Genomic DNA, 26,683 nt, shown 5'->3' with positions numbered 1-26,683 from the left:
GTTTCCTTGGGCGTCGGCATTGAGGTTGTTGGTTGGGAGGCTGCGAAGGTGTTGGTATCATCAGGGGTATGCACTTTCGTATCACTAGGTTTTGAGGTAGCCTGCGATTGCCGCGATTGGTCGTCACACGCTTTCACTTTCGGGACTCTCTTAGGCTGATTGGGTTTCCTATGCGGTTTTAGTTTCCTAAAGGCTGCGATGATTCGTTTGTTTTTTGTGTGTGTTTCGTTTGTGCAGTCTTGATGTGTATCAGATGTGTTGGTTGTTTGTGCCTCCATTCTGCATTGATTTGACGTGATTTGGTTCCCACTTGACTGCTCGTCTGCGCTACCTGTGACAGACATAACAGCTTTTGCACTGTCGCCTCTGTTGCCAGACCCTCCGCAGACTTTTGTTGCGGTTGTTGCTGCGGCTTTTTGTGTGGCATTCGTGATGTCTGCCGGCGCTGTGGCCTGCTCAAGGTCGGTATTACTGTTTCGAATATTATTATGAACACTACAATCTCTGGCGTAAGGGCAATAATAGACGTCGTCTTCTTCCTCTGTCAGTGAGTCAGAGAGAGTTATTTTGCGTTTGATTTGATTACAGTCTGAGGTGTCTGATTTGTTCATGTTTTCCGTTTGGACTCCAGTTGTGCTTGCTTGCGTTACGGTTGTGTTTAGCACCGTTGGGTTCAAGGTCTCGCCTTGTATGAATTTTATTGGTTTGATACGTCCTTCGCATTTTGTAGTGTCGTATGTGCGTCGTTGTGCTGGGGTGGATGGGTGATCTTGAGTCGTTAGCAACGCTGTTTTGTGCAGTTGCTTTGGTTGGTCATGTGTGGTATGGTTTTCTGGTCTGTCGGTATCAGGATTTGGGGTTATCATGTCTATTCTCAGTAGTTCGTCTTCGAGTTCGTCTATCCTGTTCATAAGGGTCGTCTGGAATGTCATCCAGTACATTATTTGTCTTTTGATTAGTTTGGCGGCTTCTGGTGACATTTGTCCTGTGAGTGTTAGGTCGTCTATGTATTCAGTGATTGCATGATGGCTGTCCTCCAGGTTTGTATTGTGTATCAAGCCTGGAATGTGACCATTGTTGGGGTAGTCGTCAGGTAATAGTTTTTGCCTCTTACGCCAGAGTATTGCACGTAGATGGTTTCTGTGCCTGGTGGATGGTGACTTGTATGATCTTATTTTTTCAGGGGTTGATTTATGGAGCATGTTGTTTGACTCAGGGGGATGTTCAGTTGCCATAGTCAGTACTGTCAATTAGTCTATCAAGCAGCTGTTTGTAGGTCTGGCAGACGCCACCCCTGCTCTTATTGCAAATTCGGTTTCTGTTCCTGCAAGGGATGCAATCGATGGGCTCTGATGCTCGACAGTCCGCGCGTTTGTGGCCCTTTTTGCCACACCTTGAACAGGTCGTACCTGTGTCTGCGCAGGCTTTGGTTGTATGGCCAAGGTCACAACAGTTGTAACACTGGCTCACTGACGTATAGTCTTTGACAGATAGGGATTGGAAGTCTATGTACACCCTTCCTTTTTTGGTGAGGTACCAATAAATTCTTGGTGTGACTTCCAACACTTGGTGGTTGTATCCCTTTCCTTTGGGCCCTGTGCGGAATCTGATTTTCACGTCTTTGTCGAATTCGTCTTTTGTGAAGTCGTCACTGAGATTTTGGTCGTATAAACACTCAAGAAATTCTCTATCCGAGATAGTGTCTGTCACTCGATAGACTATCACCAAAGGTTGCCGCTTTCTGGGCCCCTCACACGCGATATTCTCAATATCTTTCGTCTTTTCTATTATTTTCCTACAGTCCTCCTGTGTTGCTGCTTCGACAATCACAGCTGTCTTCGTGTTTCTTATTGACTTAATGTGTAGGTTGTCTCGTCTTGGGTTGATGTTTTTTGTCAACGTTTGTTTTATTGTTTTCGTGTCTTGGTTGTTGGTAGACTTTATGAAGAGAGTGGTTGCTTGCTTGGCTTTTGCCACCTCAATGCGTTTATGTTCTTTGGGTGCGGTGGAGAGTGCCGCAGCGTATGTTAGTGTCTTGGCCTGTTGCTGTGCCTGTTCAGTAACCTTTCCTGTCAGATCCCTAATTTGGTCCCTGAGCTCTTGGTTTATTTCAGCGAGTTTTGTATTGTCTTCCTCGAGTTTGTTGACCTGTTCTGTGAGAGACTCAATTCTAAGGTCCTTAACGGGGTCAGCTGAGTGCTGAAGTTCGCGCAGTAGATCTTTGTTCTGCTCTTGCAGCAGCTCGACCTTTGCTTGTGCTGACGTGAGTTGGAAAGCCAAAGGGAATATTTTATTCCTTATCGTATTCAGTACGCTACTCGATACGTGTTTGGCCTTTAATTCCGCCCCAATGTCATTTAATAGCTCGTCAATTGCAGCGATCTTCTGGCTCGGTGACATGACGGCATATTCGTGGGCACCAGACGCCATGCCTATAGGCGATACTTTGCAACTGGTGCTGCTCTGCGCTCTACTAAGCGTCCCTTTCGTGGACTTGGGTGTGGTGTTAGCACCACTTAGTAGGCGTGCTCGATCCAGGATTGCGAATCTGTGTTATAGTTCTTAAAGAGTGACCTTTTTTTTAGTGTGTATTGCGTGTGCGGCACCACATTGTGACACGTAAGTCCCAAAAGCGATACGTCACAGAGCGAGGCCGAATGTGGGCTGGGTGGCTTCGCCGGCGATGTCCGATCGACACCGAGCGCCGCGGTCAGCTCCGCACGGCAGCCGGCCACGTGGTTCGCGGGACCAGGTGGGGACTGTGAGCCCGCGTAAGCTGCTGACTCCCGCGGTTGGACGCGGAAACAGTCGTGTTTAGCAACACAGGTTTGCTGTGGCCAGCGCAGTTTGGCCTACTTGCGAAACTCACGCGTAGTGCGTGTCAGCTGGCGCACCGCGACCTACTCTCGGGACTTTGCGTTCCGTCGCTCGGCGTGTCGCTTTACGTTACTCGTAATCGATTTTCTTCACTATCGACAGTTTATGACTTTTACCTATAATATGTCTATAATTCAGAATTATGATCGTTTCCCTTCACTGTATGGGTATTGTTCACATTGATTTCCTTCATATTAAGCTAGTCTTTTCTGCGAGATTTGCTACCATATGTTAGTCTTCGTTTTTAGTCTAAGTCCGTTATTATCAGTTTTTTATTCAGGACACTTTTGGAAGCTACCCTTCACTGTTCTAACATGTTATCGTGAGTTTGGTGGATATTTAACGTCTAATTACGGAGAAAAATCCTACCATACGTTACTTTGATGATTCGTCACACGGTAACTTTCCTTTCATATTGTTTTTAACACTTTCACAGCACTGCGGTTAGTAATGTTAGTAATGTCAAGCGTTCCTAATCGTATTAGTAGTGTTTTTGGATATTAGTTGTAGTGAAATACCTTTGATGAGGTCCAATATTCCGTAAATGTGCCCGCGAAGTCACTAATGCACTATTTCTCTAGTCTAAACACGAGAAAATTTTGTAGGACTGCTTCACTTCACTATTATCCATCACTGATCACTGTTTTTTTCGTTCACTGGCGTGATTGTTCCCGAAAGAACCGACAAAAAGACCGTAGTTGCGGGAGCGCGCGCGAGACACGTCCGTACGCGCTCGTGCTGGACGACACAAAGTTTCATAGGTACAGCGAGAGTCCACCTGTCGGCACTGAGGGCGTCGCTGTCCCACCTGTAAGGCGCGGGCGGGTGTGGCGAGGGGCGGCACAATTCCCGCCGTTGAGGCGCGGCCGTCGGGAAGACCGGAGTTCAGAACTTGATGCAAATAGTTTCATAGGTACAGCGAGAGTCCACCTGTCGGCACTGAGGGCGTCGCTGTCCCACCTGTAAGGCGCGGGCGGGTGTGGCGAGGGGCGGCACAATTCCCGCCGTTGAGGCGCGGCCGTCGGGAAGACCGGAGTTCAGAACTTGATGCAAATAGTTTCATAGGTACAGCGAGAGTCCACCTGTCGGCACTGAGGGCGTCGCTGTCCCACCTGTAAGGCGCGGGCGGGTGTGGCGAGGGGCGGCACAATTCCCGCCGTTAAGGCGCGGCCGTCGGGAAGACCGGAGTTCAGAACTTGATGCAAATAGTTTCATAGGTACATATTTTTTTCGAGAGTCCACCTGTCGGCACTGAGGGCGTCGCTGTCCCACCTGTAAGGCGCGGGCGGGTGTGGCGAGGGGCGGCACAATTCCCGCCGTTGAGGCGCGGCCGTCGGGAAGACCGGAGTTCAGAACTTGATGCAAATAGTTTCATAGGTACAGCGAGAGTCCACCTGTCGGCACTGAGGGCGTCGCTGTCCCACCTGTAAGGCGCGGGCGGGTGTGGCGAGGGGCGGCACAATTCCCGCCGTTGAGGCGCGGCCGTCGGGAAGACCGGAGTTCAGAACTTGATGCAAATAGTTTCATAGGTACAGCGAGAGTCCACCTGTCGGCACTGAGGGCGTCGCTGTCCCACCTGTAAGGCGCGGGCGGGTGTGGCGAGGGGCGGCACAATTCCCGCCGTTGAGGCGCGGCCGTCGGGAAGACCGGAGTTCAGAACTTGATGCAAATAGTTTCATAGGTACAGCGAGAGTCCACCTGTCGGCACTGAGGGCGTCGCTGTCCCACCTGTAAGGCGCGGGCGGGTGTGGCGAGGGGCGGCACAATTCCCGCCGTTGAGGCGCGGCCGTCGGGAAGACCGGAGTTCAGAACTTGATGCAAATAGTTTCATAGGTACAGCGAGAGTCCACCTGTCGGCACTGAGGGCGTCGCTGTCCCACCTGTAAGGCGCGGGCGGGTGTGGCGAGGGGCGGCACAATTCCCGCCGTTGAGGCGCGGCCGTCGGGAAGACCGGAGTTCAGAACTTGATGCAAATAGTTTCATAGGTACATTTTTTTTTTTTTTTTTTTTTTTTTTTTTTTTTTTTCATTTAAACACTACAGAGTAGCCCACCACCTGGGTTACTAAGGTGGGCCGTGTGCTACTTAAAACAAGTAACAAGCCAGGCAGTATTTGGTCTCTTAGCCGAAATGGCTCCTTGCAAGTTATGTCAGCTTGACAAGTCCCCATTCCGTTACCGTCCCTGCCACGTGGAGGCGGACCTTTTCTAGTGTTTCTGCCCTGGCTGTTGCTCTGTGTGTTCGTACACTAATTATTACAATGTGTGACGTTTATATGCAAGCTAATTGATAAAAATAATATAATTATTTAAGTATAAAAGAAATAACAAATAAAATATAAAAAGAAATAAACACAAAAGAGGACAAAGGAAAGAGAAATTCTACACTATAAGGTGTCTACAAGAGAACCAGGGTCTCACTGCTACATTTTTGAGTACAGTTTACACATATGTCCAAAATTTAAAGTAGGCTAAATTCATATATGTAAGATTATAGTGATATTAGGATTTTACATGAAACATGGTAGCATAATAAATATTAAAATATCTTGCATACACAATCTTAGATACAAGAAAAATTTGATTAAAGTATGAGATAACATACTAATTAACAATTTTAGAAATAGGTGAATCTCAAAGTTAATATAATTACTAAAAGGAATATGATTATACTTAAAATTAAGAAAATAAATATCTGATTTCTCTCACATGCATCTCCTGAATACGAAGGCAATGTATATGCCTGTAGACTGTCCATAAACTAAATTCCTCTATATAACAATAAAAATTAGATTACAAAGACAGAATAACAATATTAATATATCATAAGAGCTAGAAAACTATATAGACAAATCAAAAGTATGTTGCATGGAAGTTTAAATTATAATAACTTGAATGTAAAATTACTTAAATTAATACATATAAATCCAGAATATGTAGCAAGACAAGCGACAAGGTTGCGAGCCAGGACGGGGAATCTGCATAAGTGTCCAATAAGATCTCTGATGCTCTATAAGACAAAGCTGGGAACCTTCAGTGTCTACATCCATATAGTATTGATCAACACCGTCCATCAGAATTAATCCATATCTGTAGTATTGTCTATGTCACTGTCAGAGCTTGTATCTTCCCAAGTCATGTGTTGAGGTTCTGTCTCTGTCTGTATTCTTGTTCTGTCAGTGGGATGTTGCTTTTTATAGATATCAAGCAGTGTCGTTGACACTGAGTCAGCCAGACTATTTATAGTGTTCCATTTATCTGGGTCCCGGAGGACCGCACTGACCTCATCATCTCTTATTGCAGGTCGTTCATGGTCGAGTAGATCACACCTTAGCACAACATGTTCGGGCGTTCCAAGAATGCCACATGTGCAAATCTCTGTAGGCCTTACTCCCATACGGTGTAGGTGTGTTGGATAAGGTCCGTGCCCAGTCAGGTAGTGAACCATACCACGACTTGGCTCCACATGTTTTAGTTTTAACCTCTCAACTACATTTGGAAAAAAGGAAAACACACGCCGCCCTTTATCTGATGTCTCCCATTCTCTTTGCCACATGTCTAACTTCCATTTGTGTAGCTGTTGCTTGGTTTGTATGTTTTCTCCTGTTATTTGGAAAACCGTTTCGAGGTCACCATTTTTCAGCCAATATAAGGCAGCTCTACAACGAATAGTAAGATCTATTGGGCATGTTCCTAGGACCACATACAGGGCTTCGACAGGTGTTGTGCTAAACGCTCCCGACATCCTAAGTAGAACACTTCTTTGCCCTCTCCTGACTATTGTTTTATAAGTTACCAAGCATAGACGATGTGCCCAGGCACTTGCTGCAAAACATGCGATAGACTCAAATAATGCCGTGTGATACATCCGCATCATCATTAATGGTAATCTGAACTGCACTGAGTTTAATCTCGCAAGTTTATGCATAATTTTAGCAGCTTTGTCCACAGTGCGCTGTATGTGTTCTTTAAAGGAGAGCTGTTCATCTAAGTGGAGTCCTAAATATCTTGCTACCTGCTTCCTTTGTATATTAATGTTATTGAATTTTATACTAGGATTTCGCTGGAGTATTCCCTTGAGCAATAAATAAACTGTTTTATTTCCTGCTATTTTCAATTTGTTTCGATTACACCAGTGATTAATCATCTGTAGTATTAAAGTACACTTATTTTCCAATTGCAGTCTAGATGGTGCAGAAGCAACGACCAAAAGATCATCTGCATAGCCAACAACACCTTCTACAAGTGTGTCCCTATCCAAGATGTCCAATAGTGGCTCAATTGCTATGTCCCAAAAGATGGGACCACAGATTGATCCCTGTGGACATCCCTTGGTTACTCTCTTAACCACCTTCTGTGTTCCTGCTTTCCATTCGACAATTCTTCCCCTACAATAGTCCATAAAACTAGAATACAGAGCATTAGGTAGTCGAATTTCCCGTAGTCTAGCAAATAGTGACGGCCACCAGAGATTATCAAAAGCTCCAGCGATATCAATGAGTATAGCGACCGCATATTTCTCCGTCGTATTCCCCACAATTTGCAGGGCGCGGTTTATGGCGTCATCTATCGATTTTTGTTTTCTAAATCCAAATTGGTGGGGAGTTAGACCATAAAGGCGCCTATGTGCCTGTAGTCTGTCACACAGGAGCCTCTCCTGCACCTTTGCAAGTGTGTTCAGGAGACAGATAGGTCTATAGGATTTCGGGTCAGTTGGATCCCTATCTTCAGACTTTTTAATAATGACTGCATTAGCCATTTTCCAGAGTGTAGGGATTCTTCCTTGTAGTAGGGCTTCATTAAAAAGGTCAGTTAAATACGGGGTGATCAGTATACTGGCATTCTTCAATGTTTCTGTGTATATTCCATCAGGACCTGGCGCCTTCCTATTTTTGAGTTTATCTATTGCTAGGGCTACCTCTTCCTGCGAGAAAGGGAGTATGACATCCTGATTTACATATGCAGATTCCATTCCGTCACGTAAGTCACGATGATGTCGCTCATCCTCTATGTATGAGTCATCTGGTAGAAGCTTATTTAGGAGATACTCTGCTGAGCATCTCCAGCCACTTGTCATGGTTCCGTCTGTTCGTTTTAACGTTGACATCACCATCGGGGTTTTAATACGATCAGTCAGTAATTTAAATGGTTGTCCCCATATATCTTTCTGTAGATTCGTTTTAACAAAGTCAGTCCAATACTTATGTCTGGTTTTACAGAGTTCAGTTTTATACTTTAGTTTTGCATTCCGGTACTGATCCAGTCTAAGCTGTCGTTCTTGGGCTGATGTAGCCCTCTGATAGTACTTTCTCTTATTCCGCGAATCTTTCCGTAGACGAGTCAGTTCAACTGTCCAAGATCGTTGATACCTCCGCTTAGCCCTGGCCAGTGGGATGGCACTCTTTTGTGCCTTTTGCAGGACATCTGTCAAAGCATGTGTTTTAAAATCTATACTACCTTGGGTAGTATACAATACTGATTCTTCTATTACATTTCTTAATTTGTTCCAGTCTGCCCTACCAAAAGCTAGATACTGTTGTTGTGTCTGAGTATTTTGAGTGTTTCTATAATTGTCTGTGTAGATAATAATAACATTGTGATCACTGTGTGTGGCCCCATCCATGACTTCCCACATATATATATGTGGTAAGGAAATATCATTTGCCAAGGAAATATCAATATTACTTTGGCCACCAGCATGACCACGAAAGGTTGGAGGTTGTCCTGCTCTGTTTAATGGGAATAAATTACATTCGTTTATTACATCCTCGACCATATGTCCTCTAACATCTGTCCTATCAGCATGCCATATGGTTGACCGTGCATTTATGTCTGCTAATATAAGCAATCTTTTCCCTTGTGAAAACCGTGCAATATCTCGCATTTTTTCGATAAAGGGATCAATTTCATATGAGTATTGGGCATATATAGATGAAATTATCCATGTATCACACCCGTGTACAATCTCTACTGTAGCAATGTGTTCTGTACAGAGCTGAGATATCCTTGTCACAGTCAAATTAGGGTTAACCAGCACTATTGCTGCCTTCGCATTTTGAGTTCCCACAATTGTGGTGAGTTGCACCGATAGGCCAGTAACTTTGCCACCCCGCATGTGTGGCTCTTGCAGGCAAGCTATATCGACATGTATTTCGTCTATTAACCTGTTAAGTTCCATGCCTACATGGGTACTTCCCATACAGTTGAGTTGAATTATCGTCATTTCTTTAGTATGGCTAGCATTAGATGGCTGTGTAAATACTTCCGTGACGGGTTGGGGGTGTACTGTCTCGCGATTTAAGTTACAGTTCATGTTAGTGAGCATCATTCACTATATCGTAGTCTGTACGTTCAATTTGTCTTTCATAGAGCATTTTATATGTTTGACATTCAGGCCCCCCTGCCTTGTCGCAGACCTTGTTCCTATACTTGCACGGAATACATCCAATTTCTGTCTCCTCTTTACAGTCAATTTTCTTATGCCCTGTCTTGGCACACCTTCCACACACCTGCATCTTATCACATCGTTTAGTGGAGTGTCCAAGACCCCAGCAATTAAAGCATTTCTGTACACCTACGAAATCTCTAATATTTAATGCTTCAAACTGGATGTACACCCTATCATTCAGTAATAGCTGCTGACGAATTTTTGGTGATACCTCAAGGACATTGTTTACTGTACGTTTCCCTCGTGGTCCCGTTTTGAACTTAATTGAAACACCCTCACTGAATTCTTCCCTTGAAATGTACTCACTTAGATTGATTTGATACAACTCTTCGAGAAATTCATCATCAGTTAGAGTTGTTGGTACTTGATACACAGCAAGCAGTGGCCTAAATTTTCTAGGTTCCTCACATCTGATATTCTGAAGCAGTGCTGTCTTTTCCATTATTTTTATTTTATCTGCTTGTGTTTCTGTCTCCAAAATTACAGTGTTTGCCGTCGATCTTATTGCCTTTATTTTAACTTTGTCCTGTTTCGGATTTATTGTCTTTGTTACCACTTCCCTTATTGTTTTAGCATCTGTATTATTATCCGACTTAAAAAAGAGGGTGCTAGTCTGTTTCGCTTTCATTTGACTAATCTGTTGTTCCAACTTACTTTTCAAATTTCTCTGAGGAACACTAGCAACCGCATTTGCAAAGGACACTGGAAGGGAACGATTTTCGGATCTCAACTTCTCGTTCTCCGCTTTCAGTTCAACTATCTCTGCCTGTAATTTCTCACACCGTGCCTGCAAATCAGGAGCGCTTACTGCTGCTAATTCCCTACTTAACCTAGTATTTTCTACTCTGAGTTCTTCTATTTGCCCATATAGTTTCGCCTGCCCCAAAGCAAGAATCCATATTTTATTCTTTACCAATGAGGATATAACCGTTGATGTTTTCTTTCCTCTAAGGTCTGTCTGAAGTTCTGTGATTATTTCCTCCACGGCCTCTGTCATGCGACTTTCCATGTTTGATCTTCTAGGTGTCTCTCCCCACGGACTGCTACGTGGTATCTCCCTACTGTGCCTACCTGTGGGTGTGTCAATACTATGTCGACGAACACTATTAGGTGTACCCTCCATATTTATTGACATGGTTTCACCTTCACCTTTAATTAATTCTTTAGCTGCCACCAGCTTTTATAGAAATATTCCGACTCCGTTTCCGCGTATTAACGCGAGAGTAAACAGGTCAATGTTACAGCGTTCAGCACAAATCATCATAAAGACTTTAGACAAGAGAAGTCCACATAATGTTAAAACAGACGCCAAGGATTAGCACGTCGGCTCGCTTCCCGTGTCTCTCCCTATCAAGAAAGAGTTCACTTCACGCCTGCGTCACTAGATATCAGTGTCTCAGTATCCGGGTGATGCACCCATGTATGATAAAGTAAGACACTCAGCCCTACAGTGCTGCACTCGCCAGTCGAAAGCAGGAGATACGCTCTGATAGTTGACAAAACCGCAGCAAGATAACACTACGACAGCGTACTGGACATCAAAGTGGTTACCAAACAGTGCTGCACTCTCTGGCCACAAGGAGAAGTCAGTAGTTAAGAAGATTCGCCGCAAGATGACGTCGCAGCGTCGAACTCAACACCAGGGCGGTTATCACCAAACAGATGACTCTTTTAAATTCACCAATGCAAGGCTCCTATCGCAAGTGACGCAACAGAAATGACAACAAGAAGAGGCACGGAAATATGCTAGCCACTCCGGTCTTTTCCCGCCAGGAATACGTCACACAAACGGATACCAGTCAAATGCCACGACATCCCACCACAATAAGATAGACACAGTCAAATTTCAAAGTTAGGACCATGTTACGCATAGGCCATCATACCCTTATTAACCTGTCTACAAAATTCACACAGAATATCTACAAAACGACCGAACAGACAGCATTAAGTTTTCTTTCAATCCTCAAAACACTCTCAGCCTGGCTAGTTTTTAAACCATGAAAGTAAATTCATAAACGATTCTTAAGAAATAATTTAACACTGTCGCACAGTACCTTCTTCTGCATACACCCAGAAAACACTCAACATCAAAAAGCACTACAGGATACCACTAAGAAATTCAAAGTTCACTAAGCACTTCACAACCCATAGGGACAGCGGGAATGTCGCATATAGGTACAGCGAGAGTCCACCTGTCGGCACTGAGGGCGTCGCTGTCCCACCTGTAAGGCGCGGGCGGGTGTGGCGAGGGGCGGCACAATTCCCGCCGTTGAGGCGCGGCCGTCGGGAAGACCGGAGTTCAGAACTTGATGCAAATAGTTTCATAGGTACAGCGAGAGTCCACCTGTCGGCACTGAGGGCGTCGCTGTCCCACCTGTAAGGCGCGGGCGGGTGTGGCGAGGGGCGGCACAATTCCCGCCGTTGAGGCGCGGCCGTCGGGAAGACCGGAGTTCAGAACTTGATGCAAATAGTTTCATAGGTACAATTTTTCTTTTTTTTTTTTTTTTTTTTTTTTTTTTTTTTTTTTTTTTTACAATTTGCGAAATTATAACTAAAGCCCACCACCTTGATATCTAAAGTGGGCTGTACAATGTATTTTATTTATGTTATATTACAACTTATAGTGGTTTTTATTTTATTAATTACAATAATTGATACAATTCTAGAATGATTCTGGCCTCTTAGCCGCTCCGGATATCCTGGAGCGTTGCCCGTCCCTAACCACGTGGAGGTGGGCCAGGCTCTACTTCCGGCAAAACCACTCGTTTTGTCTAATTTTTTTCCTCCCAAAACCATCCCTTGATTACAATTTATTCTTTTGTTACAATTCTACATTACAATATTCTTTTCTACCACTACAAACTACGCGCTACTTAATATAATACAATAAGATCTTTACAATGTTTACTGATTGTTAGTTTACAATTTGTTTACAGTTCTTATTCTACATCAATTTTCTTAGTTACATTTGGTGTTTTTAGCTATTGATTGTTAGTTACATTTGCACATTATTAATCTAAATACACTTGTTAGTCACAAATTACAATTCAAAACAATTGATATCGCCATGTTAATTCTACTACCAGTTCCTTGTGTCATCATCGTCTTTACTTTAACTATTATTTCTACATGATTGGTGTTTTAGTCATTTCTGGGAATTAGTATGGATCAGCATGAAGCCAAAACCTTCCGCCTCGCGCCCCGAGACATCCTCCTAATCTATTTCGCAATAGATAGGGGAGTCTCACCTACTCACCCCAACTTGCCCTCAATGCTGTCCTGTTTAATACGTGTTACGTCCAGGGCAGTGGCGGTCAGGCCCCGGACCAGCCATGCCACCGAGGGCAGAAGGATTTCTGCCCATCGGGGCGGTCATGCCCCAGCCAGCCAATCCACTTACCATGGGAATCTATACTTTCTTATTGTCATGGATTGATGCCAATACCACTCAGACTTGCTGAGTGGTAGGGCGTTTCTCCCCTAAGTTTTATTCGTTAGCAATTCTCTCAAATACTGTTCTTGATAATTTTGAAACTTGATCTACCAATCTTTGTAAACTATTATATTTGTCTGGATCTCTTATTATATCAATTAATTGATGACCACGAAGTACCTGCCTGTACTCCGAGACAGCCTGCCCGAATGCTGGACACTCAAAAACTACATGATCTGGCGTCCCTGCAGGGGCGCCACAGACACACTCTGGTGAGGGTCGGCTTCCTATCCGACACAAATGCGTCGGGTAGGGTCCGTGCCCGGTCAGGAAATGGATCATTCCTTGTGTTGGCAAGAGATGTTTTATTTTTAACCTTTGTCTTACGTCTGGGAAGAGGTTATACACCCTTCTCCCAGTGTCCGAATTTTGCCATTCTATTTGCCACGTATCCAAAGCCCAAGATTTTATTTCCTTTACATTTAGTAAGTGTCTCCCCGTTATCTCATGAATTTTATCATGCACTTGTTTTTGAAGCCAATTTATTGAAGCATTTTGTCGTATAAGTATGTCTAACGGGCAGAAGCCCATTAAGACAAGTAGTGCATCTGTGGGTGTGGTGCCGAAGGCACCAACACAACGTATAATAATGTTACGTTGTATGCGTCTTACCGACTGTGCGGGTCTCACCAGAGCGAGCCTGTGGGCCCACGCACTGGCCCCATACCCCACAACCGGCTCAAGGATGGAATTATGATACATTCTGGTAGCCACAGGAGGTACATGGAAACGTCTTTGACCTATACTTATCAGCTTGTTAAAGATATTTGTGGCTTTTGTCGCGACATGTCCTATATGTGGGGTATATGACCAGGCCTCGTCAATATACACACCTAGATATCTTAAGGTTTTTTGTCTTGTCACTATTCTGTTATTTATTCTTACTGTGGGATCACGTGCAAGCTTTCCCTTTAACAGTATGTATGATGACTTATGTGGTGCAATTTGTAACTTGGAGTCACTGCACCACCGCATTAGTATTTCTATTGCAAGTGCAGCTCGGTTTTCTATCTCCAGACGACTGTTCCCCTCCACCATTATGAAGAGGTCATCAGCATAGGCAACCGCACCAAGTACTGCATTGCTTTCTTGTAGTGCATGCAACAAAGGGTCCATGTTTATGTCCCAAAAAATGGGGCCACATACTGAACCCTGTGGGCATCCCTTCGTTATTGGTTTGGACACTACAGCACCCGGAGCGGAGATCCTTGCAACTCTATCTTTACAGTAATCCCTCAGACAGCCATATAGCGACACCGGACACTCAATTTCCCGCAAACGGGAGAAGAGTGCCGGCCACCACAGGCTGTCGAAGGCACCAGATATATCCACCGTGATTCCTAATACGTACCGACTGGTGGAGGAGCGAGCCGTTTCGGCTACTTTGTTAATGGCATCTGATGTCGATTTACCCTTCCTGAAGCCGTACTGCAACTCGCTCATGCCATGCAGTATTCTGTGGCTCGACAGTCTATGCACGAGTAGCTTCTCCAGAGTCTTTCCCAGGACGTCCAACAGGCAGATCGGTCTGTAGGACTTAGGAACTGTAGGATCTTTATCCGGATCTTTCTTAATAATGACGACCTCCGCAGTTTTCCATTTCGTTGGGAAGCGTTGAGCTTCTAGACAGTGGTTGAAGATAACTGTAAGACATGGAGCCAGCTTGCGTGCCAATTGCTGCAGGACCTCCGCAGGAATTGCGTCTGGTCCTGGAGCCTTCCGCCTGGCAAAGGAGTTCACTGCATTTACTACCTCCTCCTGTGAGAAGGGGTAGACATTTAGTTCATTATGGTATGGATCCTCTACTGCCTGTCTCAGGATGGCTTGCCTTTCGGTGTCATTTTCTAGATCGTCATCTGGCAAGAGAACTCTGAGTAATTCCTCAGCAGTCTGTTGCCAGTTTGTCATCATTATGCCTGTGTCCGCTACCCTCACTGTTGACAAAAGCATTGGTGAATGAATCTTCTCCCTCACAATCTTGTATGGAACTCCCCAGGGGTCCAAAACAAGATGCGAGTGCACAAAGTCCTCCCAACTTTTCTGTCTATGCTTTGTTAAGGATTCCTGAAAGTTCGCCTGACAGCAGCGGCAGGCCGCACCAGAGCTAACCTGTGGGCCCACACACTGGATGCGTGCCCTACTATTGGTGCCAATATACTGTTATGATACATATTTATTGCCTTTGACGGCAGATGGAACCTTCTTTGTCCAATTGATATTATCTTATTGAACAGAGCTAAGGACTTTGTCGTTATTTGCTCAATATGCGGAATGAAACTCCAATTCTCATCTAAATATACCCCAAGGTAACGGGCATATCTCTGTCGTGACACTGCTTGGCCATTAATTCTGACTGTTGGGTCCCTATTCAACTTGCCTTTCAAGAGCATATATAGCGATTTTTGTGGTGCAATAGACATTTTAGTCTTCTTACACCAGTTGGTTAACAGTTCAATAGCCAGTCGTGATCGGTCTTCGATCACATTGCGAGTGTCACCTTCTACTAGAATTGCGAGATCATCCACATAAGCAACGACTCCCAGAACTGCAGTCTCTTCCTGCAGGACGTTCAACAAAGGTTCCATGTTAATATCCAAAAAAATGGGACCATACACCGATCCCTGGGGACAACCACGGGATACCCTTTTAGATACGACGGCTCCAGGAGCCGTTATCTTAGCAGTCCTTCCATCACAGTAGGCCTCCAGACAGCCATACAGCAGCTGCGGGCACCCAATCTCTCTTAGGCGAGAGAAGAGTGCCGGCCACCACAGGTTGTCGAAGGCCCCTGAGATATCTATCATTATGCCAAGGACATACATTGATGTCGCAGAGTGAACAATTCGGGAAACCTCATTGATCGCATCCTGGGTGGAGCGACCCTTTCGGAATCCGAACTGCCTATCACTCATACCATGCAGAGTTCGATGACTTTGGAGACGGTCAGCCAGCAACTTCTCAAATGCTTTGCCCATTACATCCAGCAGACAGATAGGCCGATAGGATTTCGGCACTGTTGGATCTTTATCAGGGCCTTTCCTGATAATTACAACTTCTGCCCCTTTGTAAACAGATGTTGTAAATACGACTTAGTGCCGGGGCGACCAAGTGTGCGAGTCCCTGTAAGATCTCCACAGGGATCCCATCAGGACCAGGCGCCTTCTTCCTTGCGAAGGTGTAGATAGTTGCCTCTACCTCCTCTGCTGAGAAAGGGCACACGTTTGTATCGTTAAGATACGGAATCGAGAGCGCCTGACGTATTTCCCGCTGCTCCTGCGAGTCCTGGTCCTCGATGTCATCTGGCAGTAATGCGTCCAACAGCAATCTTGCTGTTTCTTCCCAATTCTTGGTCGTGTCTCCATCCCCAGCACGTAGCGTAGACACCTTCATGGGCGATCTAATTTTTTCTCGAACGATTTTGTAAGGAACTCCCCAAGGGTCTGTTCCCAGCTGATCGTTCACAAATCTTTCCCAGGATTGGCGCCTTGTATTGTCTAACTGATCCTTGTATCTCTGCTTCAGACGACGATAAATACGCAGGTGGTATTGTCGTTCGTCGTGGGCAAAGCTTCTTTGATAGTTGCTTCGCGCCCTTCTGACCGACCGTTTGAGCACAGTCAATTCAGGGGTCCATGGGGTGGACTCCCTGCAGATGTATCTCGCTATTCGAGGTACAGCCAGTGTGATGGCTGTTTGCACGGAGGTCACAAGTTCCTCCACAGCTTCGTCAATATTACCTATGTCCTCTCCGAACTCAGGAGGACTGAACTCCTGCACGAGTCGGTCCCAGTCTATCCGAGCAAAATTGAACCGTTCCACCCACTCGCCTGGCACATCCGTGATGGTCGGCGCTATTTCAAATGTTATACAATTATGATCACTGACAGTTAGATGTTCTCTTACTTGCCAGTTATGGACGTGGGGTGCTGCCCTCTCGCTTGCTAGTGTGACATCAATATTTGATGTTGCACCCGCCCTCCCTGAGTAGGTCGGGGGGTACCCAGGCAAGTTTAGCACATGCATGTGCGTTTCCATTATCAAATCAACAAGCTCCGCACCCCTACCGTCCTGTACATCACTGTGCCAGAGTGGGGACTTAGCATTAGCATCTAGAGCCACAATTATAGCCTGCCCGGCTAAAACTCTTAGTATCCAGTGCAACTGATCAAGATAAATCTTGATGTCATGTCTGAACTGGCAGTAGACGTTTACAACGTACATACTGTAGGACAACAAATTAAGTTGTACAACTATAATATGCTCAGTACAGAACTGATTTAATATCGTAGTTTTAATAGTTTTGTTCAATACTATAATTGCACTCATGGGGTTCCCACCCGAGGAGACCACCTATGCTGTTGCTGGAAAACCAGAGACTCGACCCGCACAGGAGTTTGGTTCTTGTATCAATAGAATATCTATTCCTTCTTGTTCCGCTACTTTCCTTAGCTCATGTGCAACCATCTGGCTGCGCATGGCATTGACTTGTACCACTTTAAATATCGCCATAATCTGTTCTTTGAATAAGTCTATCTAAGAACATTCGGTGGGTTGGACAATCTTTAAGTCCACCACACTTACGGCCTCGTCTTCTGCATGGTACACATACTGCAGCTTTGTCCTTATTAGGACAGCCTTTTTTGATATGTCCAGAGAGGTCACAATGGCCGCATATGATATCGGGTTGTGTACAATGTTTATTCGTATGATTAATGTCCTGGCATTTAGTGCATCTCGGCACCGCCAGGTAATCTTTTATGTTCAACGCAGAGTAGCCAACATACAACCGACCCACTTTCGTTAGTAATTTCCATAAACTTGGCGAGACTTCTACCACGTGGTGTACTGTTAACTTCTCACGCGGACGTACTTTGAAGCGTAACTTGAACTGTTCGTCAAATTCTCCTCTTGACATGTTTACATCAAAATTTTGTGTATATATTGCGTCAACAAGATCATCTGTTGTCATGTATGTAGGCACATCATACAGACACATCAAAGGTCGACGCTTGCGAGGAGGTTCACACTTCACTTTGTTACTTAATTGTTCGTTGTTTAATGTCTTTTGACAGTTCTCTTGTGAGGCCGTTTCTACTATCAACAAGTTCTTTGCAGTACGTACATTGTTTATCTTTATCTTATCCTTTTTAGGATCATTGCACTTCTAAAATGCTGACTTAACAGCCTTAATGTCATCGCTAGGTTTAGGTTTTATATATACTGTAGGAGTAACTTTTTTGAAGTTCTCCTGTATAGTTTCTTTCGCTGTCAGTGCCTTGGCAACTGGGGCTCCTGCAACCGCAGCATAAGTCCGGGCCAGTTGACCTCTGAATTAGAAAAAGAAAATGAGAGACTCTATAGCCAACTGGGCAATCGCCCACTCTCAGTTGGAGGGTAGGGTAACTAAGTCCCTAATATGATTGATAGCATAATTGCTTATCTTACCGTTTTTTATGCTCGTATCCAGTAGTCTAAGGAATTTCGCATGACGAAGTATCGAGCCTCGACAATATCTCTGTTGCTGAGCATCAGTATCTAACCCATTAACACTCTTGATTCTCACCCATTTTTGAATAATTAGAGAGTGAAAAAGATGGAGGCCCATCTCTTGCCCCCGGACCGGCCTCTCTGGCATGGGGGGAGGCTATATGCAGCTCGTTCACCGGTCCCGCCCCTTGACCAAGAGCTATCAATAACTGAGCTGCCAGGTTTAGCACACCGTGGGTACAGTGCAGTAGTCCTCTTCAACAGCCACACCACCACAGTTTTCACCCGCTCCCTTATCGGCGAATGCCACCCACATTCCGGGAGAGTGGATTCACTCTCTGTCCTTTGCCCACTACTAGGCCAGGTTCCCACCAAAGGCCAAGGACCTGCTCGTACTCAGGTGCCGGGCCGGTCCCCCAGACGTTCGGAGGTCTGGATCCATCTAACCCGACCGGGGACATGTCACCACGCCCTGGCTTGGCAGAGCATACCTTGGAGTCCAAGACAAGGTGAGTGGCCTTCGCCGACTTGGGGCAGGATCCCACCACAGCAAATGCAGCCACCAGAACCAGTGTACAAGTTGTTCAGCACACCGTCGCGCCCCTACCCTTCAGTTGCCTGAAGGCTTAACAGCTCCACCTCAAGAAGGCAGGTAAGGGCACTTGTGAAGGAGAGGCTGTTTGAGACGCATCCTTCCCCACACTGCCTTTTACCAACCAAGAGCCTGCACAGCTTGAGGGCCCACAGTATGGGAACGCCGGAGCTAGTTTTGTAGGTACACTTTTTTTTTTCACTAGCTGCTTATATTTTATGACCCACCGTCTAATTTCTTATGGTGGGTCGTATATTGCCATTTAGCTGCTGTGACTGGGTCCGGGGTCCGCAGTGACTGAAAGTAACACCACACTGGCTCCCGTCCCCACTCGCACCGTTTCCCGTGTCGTGCCACGTGGAGGCGGGCTCTGTTTAGATCCATTTGATATCTTTTTTCTTGTGCAGCATTAGAAAAACTAATACAAAATCAAGTAAGGTATTAATAAACAAAACGAAATTAAATATTTAGAAAGAAGGAAGGAAGAGAACTGAATAGAGAAGTTGCAGGTATAATATTGCCCGTCACCTGGTTGTGGGCGGCGGCCCGGGTCTTGGAATGACCTTCAAGACGCTGGCCGTTGCTCACCATGTCTTTAACATCTACCATCCTAAAAACTACCTTAACTAGAAGAGATTAGGGTACGTTAAAGCTAGAAACTAAGACTAAGACCGCCATGTCCAGCCTGCTAAACTATTTACGATGTACAATAGAGAGGTAACTGATTTTGTGCTTGGCTCAAAGTTGCTAATGAAAGGGTACTCGTGGTAAAAGTAATAATGTAATGACGCTAACGGTTTGTGTTGAGCCTACAAGGCTCCTAGTAGAGTACATCAGGCGCAAGCACCTCCCGGCCCTGCCGACAACACGACCTGAACGGTGGTTTTCCCCGATCTACCATAGGTATCCGTCGGGTTGGGCTCAAAGGAGAGGAACCACAATTAAGATCCTTCCATCCAGGACGTGCGCCGCCTGTTACCAGGGGGGCGTAGGTCCCTTGAAGAGGTGCCCAACTTTAAGCTTCAGATGAGAAGTTCTTAGTATAGTGGAGGTTGAGGTATAGGCTGTGTAGGTTGGTTGTACAAACAGTTCCCACTGAGCCAATGAGACTTACAATGATACGTGGTGTGGCAGTTAGCACCTTCCGGCCCCGCCAGCAACACAGCCTGAGCGGTGGTTTTCCCCGATCTACCATAGGTATCCGTCGGGTTGGGCTCAAAAGAGAGGGACCACAATTAAGATCCTTCCATACAGACTGTGCGCTGCCTCTTAACGGAAGGCGTAGGTCCGTTGAAGAGGTACCTAGCTTTAAGCTCTTATTGGACATGGAGATGCAGTTAACTATTTATATATATGGTGCAATCTGTTTTTAGGATTGTGTGTGACTTGTGCACCTCTTGTCGGTTGTTCCACTCTGTCCTTTGAATTTGACTTGGTTGACACTATGGATCATCCGCACAGGACGCTTCAATATCTGTGTTGGTGCCCTGGTCTGTATCTCTTTCTTCTTCATCACTCGTGGTGCTAATCATATCTGTGTCCCCCTGGGCATCGTGACGTCTGTTTGGACCGACTTGCCTTCGGTAGGGTCTGTTGCACAAGTATTCTATTTGTTGGATCTTCGAGATTTCGTCCGTTAGTTTGTTGAGTTCAGTCCACCTTTCCGGGTCGCGTATTATGGCATGTAGTTCGTTCTGTGTGTTCAGGCGATTTATGTGTACTGTGTGTCTTATGTTCGTGCGTTGTCCGCAGAAGACAGTATGTTCAGGGGAACCTTCTTCCCCGCATGTGCATCTATTAGTCTGCTGCAGACTCACGCGGTACAGGTGCGTGGGATAAGGGCCATGTCCTGTGATGAAATGTACCATACAGCGGCTGGGATCAATATGTTTTAGTTTTAGTCTTTCCCGGATGTCAGGGAAGAAGTTGTATACACGGCGGCCCTTATCGCTGTTGGCCCACTCGCTCTGCCAGGTATCCACTCGCCATGCTCTGAGTTGGCGTGTTGTCTCAATCGGTACACCAGTGATCTGCCGAACCTGGTCTATTCTCCCCATCCTAAGCCAGTACATTGCTGCGCGGTACCTGATGGTGATATCTATGGGGAAAATTCCCATGACAACACATAGTGCGTCATTTGATGTTGTGTTGAATGCCCCTGTTAGTCGAAGTAGAACACTTCTTTGGCCTCGACGTACAATGGTTCTGTTGGTTGAGAGATTTAACCTGTGGGCCCACGTACTGGCAGCAAAGCATAGTACTGACTCAAAGAGACCGCAATGGTATGTTTGTGTCACTTACAGGGGTAGTCTGAATTGTTCCGAATTTAGCCTAGCCAGTTTGTGTAGTATCTTTTCTGCTTTGTTTGTGCATATTCGCATGTGTTCGTGGAAGTTCAATCGTTCATCAATGTATACTCCTAGACAGCGTGTGACTGCTAGTCTTTTTATGTTTGTGTCCCCGATTTTGACTATTGGGTTCCTGCGCAGGATACCCTTTAGCAATGTATAAGTTGTTTTGTTTCCTGCTATCTTTAATTTATTATCTGTGCACCATTGGGTTATTGTCCTAAGTGTTCCATTGGCTCTTTCTTCTAGCTGTGCACGGTTATTTGCTGAAACTACGACGAGTAGATCATCAGCATAAGCGACAGCTCCATCTGTCAAGATGTGCTCCTCTAGTAACTGTAGGAGCGGTTTTATAACTATGTCCCAGAGGATGGGGCCGCAGATCGACCCTTGTGGACAGCCTTTTGTAATTCGTTTAATTACTTTCTGGTTGTCCATTTGCCAAACGACCGTTCTGTCTGCAATAGTCCATCAAACTATTATACAGAGACTCCGGTACCTGCAGGTGTCTGAGCCTCTTGAACAAGGCCGGCCACCAGAGGTTGTCGTAGGTACAGCGAGAGTCCTCCTGTCGGCACTGAGGGTGTCGCTGTCCCACCTGTAAGGCGCGGGCGGGTGTGGCGAGGGGCGGCACAATTCCCGCCGTTGAGGCGCGGCCGTCGGGAAGAGCGGAGTTCTAAACTTGAAGCAAATAGTTTCATAGGTACATTTTTTTTTTACATTTATTGTTAACTTACATAAACCCACTATCTGGTTAGCCTAAGTGGGTAGTAAAGCTAAACAATTCTACTTTATTACAATTACAGTGATTTAAATACAATACAAATATTCTAATTAACAATTCTGTAATTCCTTCCGGCCACTTAGCCGCTCCGGGATACCGGGAGCGTGTCCGTCCCTACCACGAGGAGGTGGGCCGGCTTCTACTATCTAGAAACCACTGCTTTTATTTAGAATTTTATTTTCCATCCCTCCACCACCCTTTAATTACAGAATACTACATGAAAAAAAAGCAAAACTACTCTACTACATTTGTACAAAATAAAAACGCGCTCTTCTGCGCTAAGTAACAAAAAAAATTTATTCATGCATGGATTTACAAAGTCTCGTTTGGCTACTAATGTCTAGTCGGTGGTTTTTTAGTCAGTAATCGGTTTGATGTTCGGACAAGCGAGAAGGCGGGACACTCACTTGGTACTACCCCAAGGCATCCCACTCATCTATGTTTCCATAGATTGGGGGGCCTTACCTACTTCGTCCTTCTTGCCCTCTTCACTGTCCGCAATATTTGTTTCTGCTCCATTGGAGCAAGGCAGACAGAGGTCGCCTGTCCAGAGTGGCATGGAAATCCACATCACTCTGGCAGGCGGCCCTCCCTTCCTATGTCATTTCTTGGTGTAAAGTCTATAGATAGATTCACATTACTCCTCAGACGTAGCTGAGGAGTACAGCTTTTCTCGCATATTAATTTTGCGAATTTGGAGACCTGATCGACTAGTGGTTGAAATACGGGAAATTTTTCTGGGCTTCTTAGTATCTCCATGAGCGGAGTGTTCCGCAATTCCCGTCTTGCCTCGTTGGCAACTGGCTCGAATTCCGGGCATTCCAGAGTCACATGCTCGGGCGTCCCCAAAGGGGCACCACAGACACACTCTGGTGATTGTCTGCTACCAATTCTATGTAAATATGTGGGATACGGGCCATGCCCGGATAGGAAGTGTACAACTCCTAGTGTTACATTAAGGTGTCTCATCTTAAGCCTCTCTCGGACACTGGGAAAGAAGTCAAAGACCCTTCTCCCAGTGTCTGAGGACTGCCACTGCTCTTGCCAAATATCTGTTATTTTTTCTTTGATTTGTTTAATGTTATTCATATGTTCTCCTATGAGTGCTGTTACTTTTTGGTATTCTCGTTTTTGGATCCAGTGTATAGCTGCGTGTTGTCTTATTATTAGATCTAGCGGGTGAAGTCCCATTATCACCAATAAAGCGTCCGTTGGTGTGGTGGCGAAGGCACCAACGCACCGCAAGATTAGATTTCTCTGTATGCGCCTAATGGCAGATGCAGATTTCACCTGAGTGAGCCTGTGGGCCCATGCACTGGAGCCATACCCCACAACCGGTACCAGTATACAATTATTGTACATTTTGGTTGCCCTGGGGGGCAAATGGAATCGTCTTTGAGCAATACTGATTAGTTTATTGAATATTGTCAGGGATTTGGTTGCCACATGGTCGATGTACATAGCATAGCTCCACGCGTCGTCTATGAAGACGCCCAAGTATCTTGTGGATTTGGATCTCGCAACTTTTTTGTTATCCAGCTGCACGACTGGATCACGGGCCAATTTTCCCTTTAAAAGGATATAATTCGATTTATGTGGTGCAACTTGTAGTTTTGATTTTTGGCACCATTGCATTAAGATCTCAGATGCTTGCACTATTTTGTTCTCTATCTCAGCACGACTATCTCCTTCGACCATGATGAAAAGGTTGTCTGCATACGCCACTGTCCCCAGTACAGTGTCGTTTCCATCCAAAGTTCTCAACAGGTGGTCCATATTTACATCCCAGAACACGGGGCCACACACAGAACCATGCGGGCAGCCCTTTGAAATGTTTTTCAACATCACGGCACCGGGAGGCATGATTCTCGCAACTCTTTTCCGACAGTAATCCCTCAGGCGACCGTATAGCGTCCCTGGACACTCCATCTTCCTTAACTGGGAGGAGAGTGCCGGCCACCACAGGTTGTCGAAGGCGCCGGAAATATCCACCATGACACCCAGGACATACTTCCTCGTGGTCGAGCGCGCAATACTTGTTACTTTGTTTATGGTATCAGATGTAGACTTGCCCTTTTTGAACCCATATTGCAGTTCACTCATACCACGAAGAATCCTGTGACTAGACAGTCTTGAGATCAGAAGCTTCTCAAAGGTTTTGCCCAGAACATCAAGTAGACAGATGGGCCTGTAAGAGTTTGCAAGTGTGGGGTCCTTGTCTTGACCCTTTTTTATTATGACAACTTCTGCTATTTTCCAGCATGTTGGGAAGCTCCGCATTTCCAGGCATCTGTTGTAAAGTTTGGCAAGACTTCGAGCCAATTTGTGTGCTATGCACTGCAGCACTTCTGCCGGGATACCATCTAGCCCCGGGGCCTTCCGCTTCGCGAAGGATTTTATTGCTTGCACCATCTCCTCTTGCGAGAAGGGGTAAACTTGTAGATTATTGTTGTATTCTAATTGATCCTGCTGGCGTATCTCCCTCAGCAGCTCAGTGTCCATGTCGGGTCGGTCATCTGGGAGGAGCACATGAAGTAGCTCCTCTGCAGTTTGTTTCCAGTCAGTTGTCATGTCGTCTGTGTCATCCTTTTTGAGCGTAGAGAGCTGCATTGGGAATGCATTTTTTCCCGCACGATTTTGTATGGCATGCCCCAAGGGTCCAGGGTAAGATGCGCCTTGACGAAGTCCTCCCAACTCTGCTGTCTGTGTTGATTTACGGTGTCCTTAAAGACCCTCTTCTGCCTTCTATATGTGACAAGATGGAATTGTCTTTCTTCGTGGGCAAAGGCCCTTTGATAGTTCCTGCGTGCTCTTCGCATAGACAGTCTGAGCCGTGACAGCTCCGGAGTCCATGGTGAAGTTGCTTTCTGGATGAGACGTCTTTTCACTGGTATCGCTACGGCGATAGCCGCCTTTATAGAGATTGTTAGGGCCTCAACTGCCTCCTCCACGTTAAATTCATCTCCCAGCTGTGGAGGATCGAACCCCGCCTCCAGAAGATCCCAATTGGCCTTCCCATAGTCGATCGGCATCGTCCACCCCTCCGGCACCCGGTCCTCCTCCACAGATATTTCAAACTCGATGACATTGTGATCACTCGTGGTAACACCATCGTGTACTTTCCAATTATGTACTTTGTTTGCTATACCCATAGGTGTTAGTGTGATGTCAATGAAAGAAGCGGCCCCGGCTCGGTTCCTGTAATTAGGAGGGTTGCCGTGGAGATTCGCAACATGCAAATGAAGTTCCATAACTATGTCTTCTAATTCAGTGCCTCTGTGGTCTTGTACTGGACTGTGCCAGAGTGGCGACTTTGCATTTCCGTCCATGGATATTATTATTGGCTTATCTTGTAGGACTCTTATTGCAGTCTGCAGTTGCGCCAGGTAGGTATCAATGTTGTGTCTATACTGACAATACAAACTTATTAAGTACCAACTGTGTCCCTTAAGATTCACCTCTACAGCCGTAAGATGTGTTGTACACAGTTGCGTGATTACAGTTGTTTTAATTATCTTGTTTACTATTATAATTGACGACATGGGCTGCATTCCTGAGGCAATCACCTGGGCTGTGATGGGAAAGCCAGGAACCCTTCCAGAGACGGAGTATGGTTGCTGTAATAGTAAAACGTCTACTTCATGTTCCTCTGTTAGCCTTCTTAGTTCTTGTAAAACTAACAAACTTTTCATGGCATTCACCTGAAACACTCTAAAGTTCATCAGGACACCTTGTGTAAAAATGACTATTTTGCCAAGTTTGGGCAGCATCAAAGGCGATCCTGCCATACATCATTACCATATCATTATACACCATATCATTATACACTTTCTTTAAGTCAAAAACCCTTCTCCTTCAGGCAAAAACTTTTGATACAAGTTCCTTTAATTCCTTAAACTCAAGAGGTATGTTTGCTGCGGCAAGCTGGATGCAGTCCGCATCCTCCAGGGCAGGGAATGCTGTCTTTCTTCCTCTGGGATACCCGGTTCTCACCAGTTGCCTGAGAGCCACCATCAACATCGTTGGATCTCCTAAATGGGATAACCATAGTGTTTCTTCTCATATACCGTACGTGTTCCTAGGGGGACAGTTATTAGAAGTCTTTTTTTATCTACAGAGGTCACTTGGTCTACTGAGTCTTTTGTCTTTTTCTCCACACCGCCACCAGTTACATTTTTATCTACATGCAAACTTGTTGATGCTACTTGTTCTACAGAGTCTTTTAACATTTTCTCCGTGCCGTCACCAGTTACATTTTTATCTACATGCAGATTTGTTAATGCTACAATTGTCTTCAGATTGTTCAGCAGCCGAACCGGTACCGGACGCCAATGACCTCCCCCTCGAGGCCAGGAAGCCCCTGACCTGGCAGGAGAAGTCTGTTCCAGTTCCCGCGGTGCAGCAGGAGATGGCAAAGTAAGAATCCTCAATTTCGTCATCATCCAAGGAGGATTTCGATCTCCACCTACGCCATTTGTCCGCATCCCATGCTAACTTACTGGGTGACTTACACTTATGGACTTTACAGCTAGTTGCCATAATTAGTGCGTTGAATGAGTCTTTGAAGTAACAGTTTATATGTCATGCACTCCCTTCCGGAAGAGTGACAGACTCTCTTCCTATATCTACAAGGAATGCAGATTTCGTGTATTTCAC

This window comes from Schistocerca serialis, chromosome 10 (assembly GCF_023864345.2).
Source record: "Schistocerca serialis cubense isolate TAMUIC-IGC-003099 chromosome 10, iqSchSeri2.2, whole genome shotgun sequence".
NCBI classification, from domain to species: domain Eukaryota; kingdom Metazoa; phylum Arthropoda; class Insecta; order Orthoptera; family Acrididae; genus Schistocerca; species Schistocerca serialis.
This window is presented reverse-complemented; position numbering follows the sequence as displayed.